The sequence below is a fragment of the Typopeltis vanoorti genome, chromosome 16 (assembly GCF_054136105.1).
Source record: "Typopeltis vanoorti isolate ZY-2024b chromosome 16, IOZ_Tvanoo_1.0, whole genome shotgun sequence".
Lineage (NCBI taxonomy): Eukaryota > Metazoa > Arthropoda > Arachnida > Uropygi > Thelyphonidae > Typopeltis > Typopeltis vanoorti.
Genome location: NC_143564.1, coordinates 102,360,922 through 102,382,116, shown reverse-complemented (window position 1 = coordinate 102,382,116; position 21,195 = coordinate 102,360,922). Strand labels below are relative to the sequence as shown.

The 21,195-nt window shown below is 36.6% G+C and overlaps 1 protein-coding gene across 2 annotated transcripts in view; it reads right to left on the bottom strand.

Annotated features, from left to right (window-relative positions):
• The window catches only part of LOC150098226 (angiogenic factor with G patch and FHA domains 1-like), a 287,180-nt gene extending 278,160 nt beyond the window's left edge, over positions 1–9,020 (bottom strand). Inside the window, exon 1 of one of the 2 annotated variants that reach the window (XM_090406375.1) lies at positions 8,987–9,020. The gene's annotated coding sequence lies outside the window, so the exon portion shown is untranslated. The other variant, XM_090406374.1, reaches the window with a different exon arrangement.
• Between the last annotated feature and the right edge of the window lie 12,175 nt (positions 9,021–21,195).

Sequence of the window (21,195 nt, the reverse complement as noted above, 5' to 3'; positions counted from 1 at the left end):
TACATATCAGGAATTTGATGATGACTTTTTGTGAATAGGAACCACAAAAAAAATAAAAGAAACTCCTTAAGTGTAAAAGCTAGATAACTGGAAGGAGACTCCATATGGCTTGTAAGTAATGTGAAGAGCTGATGAAGATTTCCAATCTAATGTCCATTTCCAACCTTCAAGTAGTGCATCCCATTAGTAAATATCCAACTGGATAGAACTTGCCAGCCACATTGCATTCCACATTGGATTAAATGAAAACAAACTGATGATACAACATGATGAAATTTCATGCTGGCATGTCACACCGGATGGTAAAACAAGGACTCTGAAATTTTCATCACGAAACCAGGGTAAACAGTGAAAAGTTGGCTACTGAAATAAACTCAACATCAGCAGCAGTGAACAGAAGTATCAACAGAAAATAAGTCAAACTAAAAGAACTAGAGAAGTGTCAGATTGACATACATTGTAAGTGGCAAAACTGAGACAAAGCAAAGAGATTCTGTGAATTCTAATCATGAGAGATTCTGCAAATAATAATCATGAGAAATTATTGATAACAATATAATATGTTATATTTGAGCAATAGTGATCAGTAACTATGGCATTCAACACAAAACACAATCTCCTTGATTGGAAGGTGAGTTCAAGTAGAGTGATATAGGCATATTTCAAAATGGAGAATTGGAAGATGAAACTTATTTGCACTTATGGTTCAACAGAAGTTTCTACTAATCCAGAATTGGTGGAATTTTTGCATTTTATTATTATTATTACCCAAGACCTCATGGAGTCAGAGACTCATCTGGAAGGACCTTTTATCATGCACACCTCATCATATCGTGTCTTAAACACACTCAAACGCCTTACAGACACCACACTCTCAGGCAAGGCATTCTAATCATTTACAACTCTGCACGAAAAAAAACCTGCCTCTCACTCACTCCCCTACTCACACTCTCTTTATACAGTTTCCAGGGATGACCTCTGGTTCTCCCCCGATCCCCCACTATTTTCTGTAGAACTTCTCCAGCAGAAGGGAAGATATGATAGGTCTCTATCATATCTCCCCTCTTCTACCTATCCACCAGACTGCAAATTACATCTCAATCTTTCCTCATACTCGACATTCCAGAGGTCAGAAACTACCTTAGTCTCTGTGGACCCTCTTCAACATCTCTTCATCCTTCTGAAAACCAGGTGACCAAATCTGGTCACAATAGTCCATGTGTAGATCAAAGCCTTATACAACAGAACAAGAATCTCCCTACTTCTACAAGTCAGTGTCCTCTGCATCATTCCAGAAGCCTTTGTGTTGTCTTCACAATTTTGGCTGTCTCCCCTCAATTTCAGATCCTTATCCACTATCACCCCGAGATCTCTTATTTCCTCCACCTCCAACAATATATCCTCACAAAGCATAAATTCTGCATCCCATCTTTGTTTTTCAAATTTTAAAACCTTACACTTTGCAACATTGAACTCATATCCCCATTTCTGTGCCCAATCACTCAATTTATTCAAGTCTTCTTGTAAGGCCAAAACATCTTCTCTACTCTTCATGGTTTGTACAAACTTTGCATCATCTGCAAACAACTGAATATCTCCATCCAAATTTTCACCAATATTATTAATATATAAATTAAACAGTAATGGCCCTAAAACAGACCCTTGAAGCACTCCACTAGTGACTTTCCTTTTCCTGGATATCGCTCCTCCATACACAACTTGTTGATACCTATCAGATAGCCAGTCGCCAATCCAATGCACTAATCTAACATCCAACCCCATCTGCTCTAGTTTGACTGTCAACTTATCATGAGGTACTCTATCAAAAGCCTGTGCAAAATCCAAATATAAAACCGTGTATCCTTCTCCTCTGTCCAAGGAAGCAGTCACTTTCCTTGTTTCCATGCTGTCCATCAAAGATAATAGCATTGTTGTCAACCTAATTCTGGATCCTAGTTCTCACAATCCTCTCCAACAACTTAACCACAGCACCTGACACACAGATAGGCCTATAGTTTGATGCTTGAGTTCAATCATCTGCCTTATGAAGTGGCACAAGCTTGCACTCCTTCCACTCCTTAGGAACTTGACCTGCAAGACTCGTATTAAAAAAAATGTCAAGGAAGGTGTCAACTCCCTGGCACATCCCACAGAGTAGATATTAATAAGATGCCTTATTAACATCTAGTTTGCTCAACTCCCCATACACCTCTTGCTCGCTCACAGTCAGTCTCTCCTCCCCATCATCAACTGCTCTCAATCTCTCCATGAAGTCACATTCACAAGATTGAAAGACCTTTATGAACTGCTCGTTAAGTATCTTCACCACACATTCTGCAACAGCTGTCTTTATACCATTTTCTCCAATCAATGTCATCCTTCCATAATCATTCTTTCTTTTGCTGGCTACATATCGAAAGAACTCCTTAGGATTCTTTTTGGCTTCATTAGCTAACTGCTGTTCATACCTCTCTTTAGCTATCCTTACCAACCAAGTCACTGTCCTTGTCTGGTCTTTGTAAACCTCATGGAATTGGTTATTTCCACTTCTCTTATGCTGCCTCCACAATGTCCTTTTTCTCTGTATCGCATGCTTAATTTCTTTATTCATCCATCTCACACTTACCTTATTTAACCTTCTCGCCCTTGGAATACATTTATACATTGCATCTACTAGACAGTTTTTGAAAATCCCCCAAGCTGCATTGATCTTGCATGATATGTCTACCATGAAGAAAAATGAAAAGCTAGTCCCTGTTGGGGATGAAACATGAGAGTAGGAAATGAATACCAGAAATAGAGAAATGATCTGGGAAAATTTGGATAAAACAGCAAAGCTTATAATAATATTAAGTACCTGCTAGTCCACTGTCCTGTTTAAGACAATGGAATAGACAATGGAATAGTTCCAAATAAAGATGTGCACAGAAACAAAAATACACAAGTCTTATTGTTATTATAATGTGACACCTCCAAGGAAGACTCACTGTGGAAGGTAACTCCATTCCACAGAATCTATTATGTAAGCTATTTATATCTCCATCAACACACTATCAAAATCAACTCACACAATACCATCTGCAACTCATGAATACTACTTTTTATCTGTAAATTTTGAGTAAATACTATTGTCAAAAAATTAACTGCTTATTGAATCCTTTACCCAAGTGTAAGCAAACAAAATATGCATACAAAGCACATCTTCATGAATAGGCTATCGCACATAGGGGATATTGACTTGACTTTAGTTCTTGTGCAAACTTCATATGCTTACACATGGGCAAAGGATGAAACAAAATCAGTCCATATGGGATGCAGAATTTATGCTTGGTGAGGATATATTGTCGGAGGTGGAGGAAATAAGAGATCTGGGGGTGATAACAGATAAGGATCTGAAATTTAGGGGACACATAGCCAAAATTGTGACGACAACACAAAGGCTTCTGGGAATGACAGAGGATACTGACTTGTAGAAGTAGGGAGATTCTTGTTCCATTGTATAAAGCTTTGATTAGGCCACACATGGACTATTGTGCCCAGATTTTTGGTCACCTGGTTTTCAGAAGAACGAAAAGATGTTGGAAAGGGTCCAGAGGCAACTGACTAAGGTAGTTTCTAACCTCTGGAATGTCGAGCATGAGGAAAGATTGAGAAGATGTAATTTGCAGAGTCTGGTGGAGAGGAGGAAGAGGGGAGATATGATAGAGACCTACAAGTTAGTAAGGGGTTGTTATAGGATCAATGCTGGAGAGGCTCTACAGAAAATAGTGGGAGATCAGGGGAGAACCAGAGGTCATCCCTAGAAACTGAATAAAGAGGGTATGAGTAGGGGAGTGAGAAGTAGGGGTTTTTTTTTCATGCAGAGTTGTGAATGATTGGAATGCCTTGTCTGAGAGTGTGGCCTCTGCAGAGAATATGAGTGTGTTACTTACCTCCCGGATGAGTCTTTGACTCCATGGGATCTTGGGTAATAATAATAATAATTTCCTGGTAAGTATAATTTACTTTGTAACCAAGTGAAAAAAGTTTCTAATGTTCCAAAGTACACTGGTGTCCAAAAGCTAAGGATGAACTATATTTTTACCGTATATGAAAACATTTTCATGACTACAGCCAAATGTGGACATAAATTAGTATAATTAATTATACTAATTTATAATATTTAATACAAATATAACAAATACTAATTCATAAATAATTAATAAATTAGTATGTGGACATACTAATAAATTATATTACACAAAAAATGTGTTATAAATTTCATACAAATTAAATTGCAATAGGCTTTTGTCAAAAGTTACAAATTTCCTCAGGACATTGTTAAGGAATTAATGTACAGTGCTTACAGAAAACTATGTGGAGAGACATTTCAGTATGGAATATGTCTACCCTGAACTGTGATGCACCTCTCACAACATCATACCATTCTTAGCATCAAGTGATTCAGTCATAAACTGGCCCGCTGCTCCCTCAGCCCAAGAATACGGCCTTATTCATTTTCTGGAGGAGAATTTCAAGCAGCAATGGATATCCCTATTGCATTCCAAACATCTTCTATGAGGTTGAGATCTGGGGAGTGTGCTGGCCACTTGATTCGATTAATATCCTTGGTCTATAGAAGTATCTCCATTGTTTGTGTATAATGTGGTGTGACACTGTCATCCATAAAAATGAATTCCTTGCCTACAGCACCACAGAACAATCAAACATGACATTGAAGAACTTTGTTGTAATATCGTTCACCAGTCATAGTCCATTTTCCCAGCACTTGTAGCTCGGTTCTTCCATTAAGCATAATACCTCCTCACACCATGACCTCAGCACAGCTATACTTTCAAGAATATTCTCACAATGGCAAGCAGTAACACTTTCATACTAGATCAAGTGTCATCTAGAATCAGAGAAAAGACAACTCTCATCTGCAAACAATACATTAGCCCATTGTTGTTAGGTCCAATTTTTATGGATACAACACCAAAAACATGCTCTACAATGAGCTGTGGATCAAGTGATGCAGACAACAAGCTTTCAATATAAGCCTACTTGTTGCCACAGTTTTTGTGTGTGTCTGTGCTTGAATGGAGTCAACTTGCAACCTGACCTGCCATGGTGCATCACTTATGTTTTGCTGTTATAACCAAAAATCTGTCTTGATGCTCCATGGTAGAGCAAGGACGACCTCTTAGCTTAGCAAATGTCTGGAATACATTCCACTGGTTTGAAATGACACCCAGAGCCTGGATACAAAGCTATGTGAAATTCCAAACTCTCTAGCAATATCATAATTCTGCAGCCTTCTTCAATCTTTCCAATAATTCTTCCCTGCATGAAATCATCTAGACAATGTCTTTAAGGCATCACAAGACATCCAAGTTTGCAACTTCATTTGTTCACAAAAAGAGCTTCCTTGACACACAATTCACTTAGCACAGCTTTTATCCTGATGAGTGCTACTATGTGATCCCTTTGTGCACGATTCAAAACTTGAATGTGTACCCACTTTCTACTCGAAACTGTCAGTTATACAAATTGCCAGAAGCTGATTCATCTGAATTTGTGGTTGTAATATTTAGAAATAGTGTTCATCCCTAGGTTTTGGACACCAGTGTATTTTAATAATACTGTTAACATGCCTTTTTACTACTTGTATAAGGGACATATACGATTTCTGCATTAATTAAACTTTAGTATATTTTTGAGTCTGCCTCCCAATGATGCAATTTTCCATGATGTGGGATGTCTGCTGAAGTAGTCTTGTGTAGCTGCCCGATGGTAGGGTGGACCTGCCACTGAGTAGAGCCATTGCTGAGGGTTCTGTTCAGTGATAGAATGGGCCTGTCACTGAATTAAATGACCCCTTCGATCACTGACTGTTGGATGATCTGAGAGATTGCCTTAGTTTTTCAAGAAACCTGCACTTGAACAGTTAATGTTCATCTTTGGGCTTGATTCCAGGGAATAAAGCAGTTCTACTTGCCGGCAGGTTTTTGCCTGTCACTGGGTAGAGCAATTGATCAGATTTTGATTAGTTTAAGACTTTTTGGTTTGAGTGATTTTGTAGGTAACTCATTTTTAAGAGAAAGGTACACCCTGCACCCTAACAGTACCTAGTATGGATAGTGGCCCTTCCCATAATACAGAGCAATATACATGTTTCGTAAGGAGGTGTTCTTTACATTGTGGGATACTAAGGCAATTGATGTGAAGTCAACAGACTATGTACAAGTAGCCTAGTCATGTGAAGACAGTTTATATAGAAAGTTTTGTTTCTTACACCCTGGTAAAGAATTAAACAAGAATATAATTACATTTTTTTATTTTACTTTATTTTTTTTACTATTTTTACTAAACAGCTTAAGGAAATTACAATGTATACTAGGACATACATTAAAATAAATTTTAATACACTTCCAATATTTCGGCAACGTCACATTGCTGAAATATTGGAAGTGTATTAAAATTTATTTTAATGTATATCGTAGTATACGTTGTAATTTCCTTAAGCTGTTTAGTAAAAATGCATAACCAATGTCTAAGCCTTTCCATGAGACTTATAATTACTTTTGTAACAATAAAAAAAAGTTTCTGTAAATTGTGAACATTCTTTGGCCTTGTGGATAGTGATATCTTCACAATGCTTCATGATACAGAAGATATGAAATAAGAAATGACCTCCATTTTAATTTTAACAGGATAAAAATTAATGTTATGTTGAAAAGAAGTATATAAAAGTTTTAAAATGAATCAAAGTCAAGCAGGTTTTAGAAGTGAACTATAGACTTGAATATACATATATTATTCAAGAAGAGTTTGAAAACAAGAGCCAAATGTAGTAAATTTTGAAAAAAAAATATTGACTGAGTCAGCAAGAGAAGCATGTGGTGAAGTTTTTGTAAGGATGGAAAAGTCGGAGTTCCATGTAGAATGAAGTAGTTGAAAAGGCAGCCATCGAAAAGAAAAGAGCATATTGGAAGTTCCTACCAAATAAGTCAGCACATGCTCTAAGAGAATAAAGAAGAAAAATTTAAGAAAGTGAAACAATGCATAAAAATTAGTAAATAAAAGTCATAGGAAGATTTTTAGTAGGAATACAAAAAATATATATCACAAAGGTGGCAAAACATTCTTGAACTTGAAAAAAAAAAAAAATGGAGGAAAAATTATGATAAAACAAATCAGAAATGATAAAAACAATATCAAAACTGAAGATAAAGATATTCTGAATGTCTAGATCAGTTATTTTGAAAGATCGGTAAATATACCAAGCAGTAACAGAACAGTTATGGTAAATATTCAAAAGGATGCAATCAAGAGTACATATATCAATACTTCAAATTTATAAGGCAATGAAAAATACTGAAAAATTAGAAAAAGGAATCTTTGATAGATATACGAGTCAACTAGGAGGCAAACCAAACATGCAGAAAAATATAAATGAAAGATTTAACCTTGAAAACCAATGCTATATGGATGCTAAATCTGAAGGTACAACATGAGCCCCTTTCTAGTTGTTTAATAGACATGCATGTTAGACACTATATTTTTTAAATTACAGCTTCACATGCATAAGAGAAAACTAAATATAATATATTTTGCTCAATATGTCATGAGCTTATTTCAGGGAGAAGACAGAAAAACAGGTAACAACATTTAAATTGTATTATTTTTCTCTTACATGTATGAAGCCATTATCCAAAAAATATAGTATGAGCCTCTTCTATCATAAAGTACTTGATAAGTTTCATTTAAATAAAGTTAGTCAGTTCCAATCTCTATATTTTAAAAAGTGACAGAGAAAAAATGGAGCAACAAAAGTAACAAGGGCTAGAAACAAATTGAAACTGAATTATGTTCAACAAATGAAAAATAGAGCACTAGATTTATTACAGAAGAAGAAATCATAAGAAATGACCTCCATTTAATTTTAACAGGATAAAAATTAATATTATGTTGAAAAGAAATATATAAAGTTTTAAAATGAATCAAAGTCAAATAGGTTTTAGAGTTTTCAGAAATGAACTGTAGACTTGAATATACATATAAGAAGAATTTGAAAACAAGAGTCAATTGTTAATTCCCCCCCCCCCCAAAAAAAGAAACATACACAATGTAAGGCTATGGAATGTTATCTCTATTGAGTGTTACTTGGTAGCGTTCAGATATCTACTGGATTTGTCTTGAAAACGTTTTGAGAATCAAAAAACCACACATTTGACTTGGGCGGAGACTTTTTTTTTTTTTGTTTAACTTCTGTTATTTTTTCTTCAAATATCAATTACCAGAATGAAGATCATCATTGGAACTGTTATCGTTATAAAGGAGTCTCCATGGAGTGAGACTCATCGCCAAAAAGAACCAGCATTTCTGCTCTGAAGACTATGCATAGCACTCCAAGCCTCCAATAAAGACAATAATAAAGCGATGATAAATCATCTACCACATTATCCGTGAAATTTGCTACATAAACTGAACAGCAAGAACTATTTTCAATATGTGGCAGTGCTATGTGTGTACGCATATTTATTCTCTGCTATATGAAAACTTGCTCCCAAAATTGTAAAAATCCGAATGTTCTGAAGGGGCATCTATCAGACGTTAATGTAAGTCACGGCACAAGCCCCTAACGAATAAGAATGAAACATAGTTATGAGATTTTGACTTTAATCAAATACAGTATTACTTTTCACATATTTTGATTTCGTAGATATAAAAGTCATTTGAAATTTTCATATGTAATTGAATAAATGCATATAAATATGCTCTTATAGGAAACAATAAAATAGTGTAGTAAAAGCTTGACACAATGTTAATAAACATCCCTACATGCTGAAGTTATGAGACAACTGCAAAAAAGAGGACATGTCCCCTTTTCCAGCCAGCAGTTAAAAGTAACTCCGTGGTCTAGTTTTAACTCAGAAACAAAAAACTAAATTTCAAATAATTTCAAAATACTCTCCACCAAAATGTAAATACAATTCTCATTTACATTTTATCATTTCATACAGATACCGCATTACCACCTGGTGATTGTAATTCGCAATTCTCTTAAAATAAAAATAAAAAATAAATAAAATCCTCTAGCACCTTTCATTCCCCATAGGGAGTAGGATCTCATCTTATGGTCCCAATGATAAAAGTGCAAGTTGAAGAAGAAAAAAAAGTAAACGAATAATAATAATAAATAGTAGCATTCTTTTTATTATTTACATAATAAAAGATTGTTTAATTAAATATAATAAACTAGATTTGATTATTATGACTTATATAAAGCAACTCTGCCTTCAGTTATTTGTTAAATACATATTTCTTTACCAGTTGAATGAAAACAAACTGTAATCTTAAAGAGAAATTTCTAAAATGCATACAAGAAGAACAGGGCCATCGCCAGATTAGATCACGCATTGAGACAAACAAGGCACAGTCCAGAAGGGTAACTAGTGTGGTAAGAAAAGCAAAAGCAGATTATGAAAGGAAGTTATCAGTGCAGGCTAAAGAGAATCCCAAACAGATCTTTCGATATGCTGCAAGTAAAAGAAAAAATGTATACGGCAGAATGATTTTAAGTAATGCCGATAGTAGGAAGGTAACTGAATCAGTCGAAAGAGTAGAATTACTAAGTGAACACTTTGCAAGAGTATATCATCCAGGCAGTGATATTTCAGGAATGAGGGAACCGATGGCTTATACGGGAACTGAGTTGAATGAAATCGACGTGAATAGTATATTACATAACATTAATGTGAATACATCTCTGGGACTGGGTGGTATACCAGCTCTAATCTTACTTGAAGCGGCAAAGGAATTTTCAGTGCCCTTGACCATATTGTTTAATTGAAGTCTCGGCTCTGGGTTAGTTACGAGGGAGTGGAAAGAGAGGGGGGGAACAGTTCCATTGCGTAAAGAAATAGTCCCATTCCAAGACTGCTATTGCAAATTACCGACCAATCAGCATATCAGGAGTCGTTGTCAAGGTATTAGAGAAATTGGTCAAGAGCATAATACAGGAATAGATAGATGGAAATGGGATACTGAATGAGGAAAGCATGGTTTTGTGAAGGATATGCCATAGTAACTTGCTTACGTTTTATAATACAGTGACGGCTGAATTGGATAAGGATAATGGGTTTACGGTGATACTACTGATCTTAGCAAAAACGTTTGACAGGATACCACATGGAATTCTAATCAGCAAATTGCAGTAAATGGGGATGGATATAGGGTTGGTGATAATGATAGGAGCGTGGTTAATGGAGAAATATCAGAGAGTAGTTTAGTCAGGAGTAGAGTCCAAAAGAAGGCAAGAAGGCATGTAGCAAGTGGTGTGCGGTCTTGGACCATTGCTATTTAATTTCTTAACTAATGATATAGGAGAGAATCGGAGAGGAACTGTTCATTTATTTGCAAATGATGCAAAGTTGGGTAGCGCAATAGTGAATCACATGGTGCCAAAATTTTGCAGAATTATTTCGGATAGATTGTCAGACTGGGCAAAAAAGAACGATGCCAGTTTAATGTGGCAAAGTGTGAGGTTATGCATATGGGAGTGAAAAGATTATCAGCAGTATACCACATTCGTGGAACCATACTCCAGGAAATTCACGAAGCCAGAGACTTAGGAGAGTTAGTGGGTAGGGAGGGAAAATTTAGGAGGCATACAGCATTAATGGCTATATCAGCTCATCAGATCACTTTGTTCCTAAAGAATACATAGACGAGCAGAGGCAAGGAGGTTATTGCTCCTCTTTATCAAGTGTCGATAAGACCCCACTTGAATACTGTGCACAGATCTGGACGCTATGGTTTCTTGATGATAGAGAGGTGGTAGAGAGGATTCAGAGATGAGTAATCAAGTTGGTAGCTGGTCTATGGAATGAACCTTAGGAGAACAGATTGAAGATTTGTGGGTTACAGAAACTAATTGATAGGCAGAAAAGGAATGATATGATTGACCCATTCAAATTACTGAGGTGTTTTTACAAGAATAATTCAGAGTAAATTTTTTAGAAAGATATGGTGGTTGGAGAACTAGTGGTCATTCATGGAAACTGAGCAAGAGTGTAGTTAGCAAGGGTGTTAGAACTAGTTTTTTAATTGGAGGGTGGTGAATGAGTAGAACAGTGATTCTCGACCTTTTTCTCGTCACGGAACACTTTTAATAATTTTAAAATTTGGCGACACATTAACAATAAGATAAATTTAAAAGAATTTTTCTTGGTTAATTAATTCATATACCTATCATATTTTTTGTAAAAATAGCATACAATAATAATTTGCAATAAAATATAAAATAAAATTGCATTACAAAGTAAACAAAATGTTTATTTAATGATAAATTACATTTAATGCGAAATTTGAGCATGTTTTTTTTTTTTTTTGATAACTTCATTTATATTTGGGCATATAAATGATAATGCTACTCTCATTTCGTGATCCAGATTTAAAAGTCTGGATCTTTTTTTTCGTTTTAATAATGGCTGAACCAATGCGCATAATAGCCATGCGCATTAGTTCAGCCAATCCCCGCTAGGAAGGTAGAATTGATTGAAACACTTGTCTGACGCCGCTTATGTATGGGTATTCGCAGTGCCGGCACACCAAAGTGCCGCGGCACAGTGGTTGAGAATCACTGGAGTAGAATAAGCTGCTGGAGTCTGTTGTGGATGCCATGACTGTGAATGAGTTCAAAACAAAGTATGATAGATACGCGATTGTTCAATAGTTCTCGGCATGATGTTGAGTGCCTCCCTCGATGAGTCTAAGGACTCCTTGGAGTTGCCCGTAACAATAATAATAATAATTATTATTATTACATGACACCTCTAGGGAGTCCAAGGACTCATCGTGGGAGGGCACACTACTCTACTTCATTAATACATCTCATCCTCTCCACTACTAATTAATGTCCAACTACGACACTACTACCATCAACGCCATCATCACCATCAACAGCATTTTTTGTCTGTAAATTGCGTGTGTTCTGAAAACCGACTTCTCTGTGTGCGGAATGATAAAAACCCTGCTACCACCGTATGAGATCGGCTAACTGACCTATATGAGCTTTTTCAATTGAAAAAGCCCATATAAGGATTTTTTCCATAACGACGACAATCGAACCCAAGTCTTTTCCAATCAAAGGGCGCAATGTTCCGCTGTTCTTCCAAATGCGCTACGACAGCTAATAATAATAATAATTGCCATCGCATCTGTTCTCTCCAAAATAATGGAAGGAGTCACTATTAGCCAACTTCTCCACTACTTAGAGGTCCAGCAATTAATTAACAACCACCAGGGTGGATTTTATCATTTAAGATCAAGGGTTAACCTTGTAGACTGGATATGTGCTTATGGAAAGATTCGGAGAACTTGTGCTATCACAATTGATAATTTTAAGAGCTTATGATTGTCTCTGCGTCAAAGCCTGCTACACAAATCCATATTCTTTGATCTACTTGGAAATCTCTGTAATTGCAGAGCAAGCATTCTCACTGTCTTTGTGGATGGCTTTGCTTATTCGAGCTTCGCGATCAAAGATAATCGTCTAGTTGTGGTCATTTCAGCTCCTGCCACCAGACCACCATTTTGCATATTTTTTTTTATGTTCTCCTTTTCTGTTAGCATATATTTTATTATCCATTATTCACTTCTGGACACATATGTCAAGTTGTGGGAAACCAGAAGCAGGAGAGTCTCCAATTTCTCGTCTTTCACCCACTCATTTTCTTCTCTACATAAATAGCCTATTCTCATTAACAATTAGATTAGGCTATTCTCCATTAATCTCAATTAACAACTACTCTCCATTCATCTTACTCATTTGCCTCAGCATATAATGTTCAAACTTCCGTAGATTCAATAAATAATAAATAAAATAAATCAGCTAACGCCTTTTACTCCCTTACAGGGAGTAGGCGAGATCTTTTATACCATATCTAGCGTTTGGAGACTGAGTGGGCAGTTCAATCTACACCGGTAGCCAATCAGATATAGCTGGCTCATGTCTATCACTAATTATAGCAGTCACCGATGAAGAGACTAGCAAACAAATATACCAACCAAATAATGTAGGTACTACGGTCGATTTTCTTGAGTTTATGAGATTAAAAACCCGAGTTTCTAGGAGGAAAAACCCGCTTGCCAGAGATCGATTAACTCGGGAATCAGTTCGACGAAAGGCTTAGAAAAATTCCTCCAGTCGGCGACTATACTTGAACTTAAGTCTGACTTCGAGCGACCAAGAGCAGAGGACGTACACAGGCCTACATCTATACTTTACTTTGGTGAGAACAATCTGGCCATTTCTAATGTATTAGAATTGCCCAGATTGTTCGTGTATGTGGTCCTGGACCACATACACGATTTTCAATGTGCTGCCCTTTCTTGTGTACAACGAATTGCATCCGGTGTGCGACATGTGCGACATAGTCATCCAGTTTTCTCAAAATTCTTAATCATAGCTCTCAGTGCTATAGCTGACATAGGACTTGTACTCAGGTTATGAATTCTTCTAAATTCCCGAAGGGCCACTACGGCATTGCACTGTTTAAGGTAAAACAACTTACCAATTAAAGCGCGCTGAGGCAAGCTTTTGAATAGCTGCCTGAACGTTCCCAATTCATTTTTAAGTGGAATTAGTGGCGCTGCTCTCTCGTACTCACAGTAAAATTTGCAAAATCCTTTTTACCTGCGTTAACTGCAATATTTGACTGCTTTCTGCTCCGCCAGCGCTAAAATTTCCCATATCGGCGACTTTTGGTACTAAATCTTTTTTTCGCGGATTTCATCCCCCATGCCTTCGAAAGTATCAATATAAAATGTGGTCTAATTCCGTGCATTAGTTTAAGCTACAGATACCTCCAAAGAGGAAAAGTTAATTTATGACCATCCTGTATATAATTTTACAGGGTGAACATAAAAAGTTCAAATTATGACTTTTTTGTTCATATTTACAATGGGAACAGTATTATAGTCGAAGGAGGTAAACCACGTCCTCCTGTTATAAATTTTACACCTTTTATTAATTCAAATATACCAACCAAATATTGTTTTCTAATGTACAGTATCTTCAAACAAGCATATTGCCCCCACTTTGTCCAGATCTGGTTACAATAAATTGATAAATTAAAGTCTTCAAAGTTATCCTACACTTAATTGCATTAGACCGATTAAGATGAGCACTAATTTGCTATAAACTCTTAAAACTTTCATACATCGATAGAAATGCAATCATACCATCAAACTCACGTCAATACACACACACACACTATTAATAATTTGTCCGGAAACCCTCAGTTATTTCTTATTTCAAGTTATGGAACTTTCCAGGTTTCTTAAAACATGTACGGATGTACGGATAGTACGATTCAATATTTCATCATAGCAGTTGAATACATGTTGTATGGCACCATCACGTTCAATCAATGACTTTGAGAAAGGTGTCATCATGGGTTCTCACATTGATAGCACGTCCATTCTTGCCATTGCCTCTCAAATGGAGCATCAAAAATCAACGGTTGGCGATGTGATCAACAAAAAGAGACGTTCTGGCTTCACTACTGGAGGAAAACACCCGGGATGGCCGCCAAAAATGACTCAGAGGGACAGGAGGGATTAAAATGGTTTCACGCAAAAACCGGCACCAACTGGCCCAGACCATCTGTTGAGATCCAGAGTGCCAGTTACACAATGGTGAGCACTAATGCTATACGAAAAGAACTCGTTTACTCGGTTTCCACGGCAAAACAGCGTCACTTCAGCCGAACATCACAACAACTACAAGGTGGCTCGTCTGGGATGGTAAAAAAAACCTTGTGAACTGCACAATTGACCAGTGGAAAACGTTACTCTGGAGCGATGAATCAAGGTTCACCTGTTCCCAGTCTAATAGCAAGATGTGGGTAAGAAAGCAGCCAGGTGAAGATTGTTACCATAGTTTGTACCCACAGTAAAGTTTGGTTAGAGGAGTAATGGTATGGGATGCATTCACCTGGTCTGGAGTGGAACCGCTGGTCATTGTCCGTGGTTCCATGAAGACAGCTTAGTACCATGATATTCTGAATAATTAGGTGCTGCCTACACTATGCAACGGATCCTTGTTAATATCAAGACGACAATGCCCATGCCACTAAGCTGCAGCTGTTATGAAATTGTATGAAGAGGTGGGTGTTAAAGCCTGTGCTTCCTGACCTCAACCCCATGGAACAGCTGTGAACGAACTGGAGGGGCTATTGAGATCCAGAGTATCTGCAATAGTATATCATTTCCAGCGAATAATCAGCAACCACCTTTGTGAAGAAGGCATCCTGCAACACGCAGTTCAATTAATTCGAAAATAGATTTTGTGGCTTTTCGCTGATGCTCTGTTGAGTATAAATGATTGTCATTTGTATGGCACATAATTAACATACAAACGTAGACACCATATATAGTATTGAAATTAATATGGAACGATTTTATATTTTTATCGACTGAGTTATTTTTACCCTTTTACACTCCCATGTGAGACCAACCAGTATACTACATGGGAGCCTATTACCTGAACTAAAGCAATTGCTTGTATATTAAACTGATGATATGGATGAAATCATGGCTGCTTGAGAAACATCCAAGAATCCGAGAAGATGGAATGGTGTAATTGATGCCATCCAAACAATGGGTAAGTCGTATTGTAGGTAGAGTTTACTAAATGGACCTCTGCTGTTAAATTTGTATGTCATTTTGAAATAAAATTATTTAATAGGAAATATCTAATTTCCTGCAAGGCGATGCAACACTTATAAGCGTGATAGTTAGTGAAGATGATATAGGATCCTTGAGAAGGACATAAATTGGCTGGCGGTATAGGCAAATGATAACAGCTTCTGTTAGTGTTGCAAAATGAAATATCATGCTCTTATGGAAGAAGTGTTCATAAGCTGCAAATTGCATATAATTTAAAGTTACAAGGAACTGAATTGATGATTACAAGGAATTATGTTGATGGAAATGGTCTGAACATTTAATGACAAGGGAAATTTGGGCTTGATTGTTTGCAAGGAGTTGATGAAAAGGAATGTCTTAAAGGTGGCCAGAATAGCTAAGGAGATTACTGGGGTGTTGATACTGGGATACTAACAAGCAGAGATAAGGTGCTTGTTATATCTGTCTATAAAAAGTTGATTTAATTTCATTTTATTATATAAGTTGTTAGTTTCATTTAGATTAGTAAGCCCACATATAGTGGGCACTTGGCAAAAGGGACTTGGAGAAGGGGTAAAAGGATCCACAGCAAGCGGAGACAATGCCAATGGAATGTTCCTTTTTGAGATTAGATTGAGGTCTGTGTGTTTCAAAGACAAGTTGGAAGAAGTGATATGATATAGAAATATACGTATTCAAGGACTTTATAGGATTTCACACATTATTTTAGTACATCTCAGAGAGTCTAAGAAAAGTGTCCTTCCTTAAATGTAAACGATATGTAAGTGTGCAGTGAGTAAATTTTTTTTGGGAGATTTTATTATGTGTGATGCAATGCTACCGATAGTAGGAAATTCTTCAGCAATGAAGGAGTGAATGGAGGCATTTGAAAAATATTGTCTGAATAATAGTTAATGTTGGACTAACAAGAAATCAAGGACTGTTGAACTCCTTTCACATACTCAAGAAATAAACAATAATAAGTATTTTCTCTTTCATAACTATTACTACTCACTCCAGTTTATAAACTGCTGCGTGGAATCCTGACGAATACTGTTGCAAAGAGTCCTGTTGTCACAACACGATTCCATTTCTTTTATCATACCAATTATAACTCTGTTGTTGAGTAAGTACATTTCTAAGACGAGACACATCATTCACAGAACATTGCTTTCCTGATATAATATTACATTACTACCCATACATTCCCGAGTTCTGCGTTTGATCAACTAACACTCTAGAAATACTGATTGGAATATTATTTGTTTTCTGTTTCTTGAAGCCTTTTTTTTTGCACCAGAACAATTTTGCTTTCTTTCTTCTCTTTGGTTCTACCTACAGTTGAGATTTAACGAACGATCTTGGTTAATGGAGTTACAAATACCTTTCCACATTCTATTTATATATGGTTGATTTCCCATTTAATCTGAGAGTCTTATTACCATTAATATTTTTCAATATCTTAAAGATCTACAATACATCTAACTTTATTCTGAGATCAACCAATATCAGAATTACCTATTGCTATCTTTATTACAACCATTTAAGTTCTTTCAATTTGTCGCATTGACCCTGGATTACAGTACCATGACATAAGAAGGTAAAGGAATGAATGTTCTTTAGTGCATGGGAAGTGATCAGGGAATTTTTGAGACACGATCTGTCAGACTGTACATCCCAGAGTAAGGAAGGTAAACTGAGTAAGGATTAAATGGATGAATAGCAATAAAATGCAGGAGCTGCAAAAAAAAGAGGGGGAGAGAGAGAGAGAGAGAGAGAGAGAGAGAGAGCTTTGTGGAAAGAACATAAACAAAATGTGATCATATACTAATGAACAATATACATATATTACCGACGAGAAAGTTATCTAGTATGGTAAGGAAGACTAGATGAGATTATGAAATAAAAATAGCTAATCAGGCAAATTAAATTAGCTAATAAGCTTTAATAGAACAAGGAGGAGAAATAGCATATATATGCAGCTCATAAAAGCAATCTACAACAGTAAAAGTAGATGGGCAGGACATCTCGCCAGAATGAGAGACAGCAGCTGGACAGTCAAAGTAACAAATTGGTATCCAGGAGATGCCAAAAGCTAACCTGGAAGTGCAGCCTTAAGGTGGGAAGACTCAATTTTTAAGAAAGTTGAAAGAAATCGGAGAAGAAAAGCGCAAGACAGGAATAGCAGGACTCTTTACGACTTGCATCATAGAGAAATCCTGGCTGAACTCATAGGTCCATCAAAGTAATGAAGGTAATCAGGTCAAAGTAAATCAAAAAGAATTTTTTTGCTATTTAGCAAGTAAAAGAAAGAATGATTATGGAAGAGTGATCTTAATCAGTGCTGAGGGTAGCACAGTGATAAAAGCAGAAGAATCCATTCAGTTGCTAAATCATCACTCTGCATGGGCGTTGCATCCAAGTGGAGACGTATTTACTGTAGAGAAAAAGCGTTATATGAGAATTGAAATGGTTGAATTTGAGACACTCGACATAGTAAACATTGCAATGTCAATACAGCAATGGGACAGGATGTCATGTCTGCTTGTATGCTTTGAGTATGTACAAGAGAACAATGGCATTACCTCTGAAGAAAATGATAGTCTAAATCTCAGCTCTGGCAAGGTTCCAAGGGAGTAGAAAGAGTGAATAGGATAATTCTCTCCCATAAAGGTATATCCTGTACAGCTTTGTAAAAAATATGTCCTATCGTAGTAAAATATGCACATATTACAACCAAGTGACATCTGAATTGAAAAAAAAAAAAAGGAAATGCCTACACCATGATACTGCTGGACTTGGGAAACGAATTTGACAATACTGGAAGGAAAACCATTACATAAACTGGAACAAATAGAAATTGATATGAGGCAGGTGGCAATGGATATGAGGGTGGCTTACAGATAGAGATCAGAAGGTGCTGATGTATGGTGGAGTAGGATCAAAGCAATTAAGGATAACGTGTGGCCAACTCCAGCGCTTTGTGCCTGGTCCATCACTCTTTAATTTGTACCTATTAATATTATATCAGGAGATTTAAGCGGGCGATATTCTATTGTTTGCCAGTGATACAAAAATTTGGAGGGCAATTGCTGATATAGATGATGTAGATAACTTACAGGATCATTTAAATAAATTATGAGGAAACTATAACATTCTTTTCATCATATTGAAGAAATTAAAGGAGATAGACAAAAATAGGATGTCGAGGTTATGGTGGACAGAGATTTGAAGTTCAGAGGTATATATTATCAAAAGTTGGCAAAATTGCTTAAAGGATAATTTGCATGTTGAAGAACATATTGACAAGTAAAGATTAACGGGTTTCAAAGTTATGATTTCCCATATATTGACTACTGTGCACAGATTTGGTTATCTGAGTATCTTGGATGTGGTGGGCAAGCTTCAGAGACGAATGACCAAGCTGATGACAGGTCTGTCGAATGCTACCTATGATGATAAATTGAGAGTATTTCGGTTTCAGTGTTTAGTTGAAAGCAGATGAGTGGGATGATGATGATAGATTTGTTTTGTTTTGTTTTTGTTTTTCAGATTTACAGCAAAAGCAGGCTGAGTCTATGAGACCAGTGTATTATGTCTGTTAATTTTCTGTTCTACTGGCCGTTTTGTCTGCATTGCGGGATGAAAAACCCTACCATCTCCGTATGAGACAGGAAAACTAACCTTGTATTTGATTAGCTCTAATAAATGTTCATCGCGCCCTAGACAGGATTCGGTCATGATCGAAACTTTTAAGTTACTAAAGGGATTCTATAAGACTGACATAAAAGAAATTTTTGGATACATGATAAATAGTGTGAAGGGGGTCGTCTTTGAAAGTTGTGTAGTAGTAAATGTGTGCAAATTAGGTTTTTTGTTTGTAAAGCATATTGAGTGAAGTAGTGTGTGTGTGCCCCAACAGGGACAAATTTAAGGATCGGTTGATAGGTATTGTGTGAATAATGGTGAGCGTGGGCTCTCGCAATAAGATATTTGGCTCCAATGAGATACCTGTATAAAAAAATCGTTAATAGCGACGACGACAACAACAAGAACAGTGGTAGTGATAATCTGATGTGCAACCTGAATCTGGATATGTACTTTGATCTGATGGTTAATCGATGTCTTACTACTATTAACCATCACCCAAGCTGCCTCCTCAGCTTGTCCAGTTCTAATCACCTTCTCGGTGTTCCAACATATTCCTGTCTTCATTTGAAATTCTACATATTTGGCAGCTCACCCATCGTAATCTGTAAGCAATGTAAATCTTTGTTTCGGACAAATCCTTCGATAATCTCATAAGATCCTGCACTCTCTCTTGACTTTAATAGCTAGGTGTATAAATAAATAAATAAGTATATATATATATATATGTCCCATGTATATATATATATACATGGGACATTTCCCCTTTCTAATTAATATACCTGACTGAATTAACAATGGTTAATTCAGCCAGGTATATTAATTAACAAGTAGTTACAATGGTGTACATTCTACATCAAATTTGCTCCTTTTCCGATGTCCGTTGCCCACAATATCTCTTGTACCCTGTCATAAAATAGAAAATCAGTTATATAGTTTATCATATATCATGCTCGATACCACCCAATATCTTGTGTTCTATATCTTTGTTTTCCAGCAGAAATACCACTTTATTGGCTCCAATTTTAACGCTATTTATACTAGACATTCGTCGTCCCGTTCCATCTGATTTAATGAATATACACTCTGTTGACAAACAAAAATATTTGGTCATCTAGTTGTGTTGGAAAAAATAAAGAGATTTAATTACATTCCTAAAATCGAGTTGAACCACCAATGGATTGAATAACAGAAACCACACTTAGGAGCATATTTTCTACCAATTTATGATATTTGCAAAAGGAATATTCTTCCATTCCTCTTGCAAATCTATCAATGTGGTCTGGAGCAAATTCGGCTTTCTAACTCGTGCCAGAGATATTCGATGGAGTTAAAGTTTGGGCTCTGATCCTGCCAATCCAACAACTCAAATTTGTTTTGTGAACCAGTTTCAGACACTCAGTGTTATATGGCATCGATGACTGTCGTGCAGAATGATGTAAAATTCACTGTCGAAGTACTTCTAGAGAGTAGGAAGCATGAAAATTTCCAGGGATGTCCAGGTAGCCATCATTTATGGTTTTGGCACGTCCACTGGTGTATTAATTCCATCAAACTGATACATCATCATACCATTACTGAGCGTCCACTGAACTTGACAATTGGAATAATGCGGTCCTGCAGATATTGTTCATCGGGTAATCTCCAGATCCAAACACGACCATCAGAGTAAAACATTTGGAAGCCTGATTCTTCACTCCACAGAACCGTTTATTAATCATCTATGGCACAGGAACGGTGTGTGAGACACCAGTCAAAACGGTGTTTGGCATTGAGCGGGTAATGTGTGGCTTGTTCGTTTCAGGTCTACAATGGTACCTTAAATTATGCAACTCTGTGCGGACAATTCCAGTGCCGACAGATGTCCCTGCA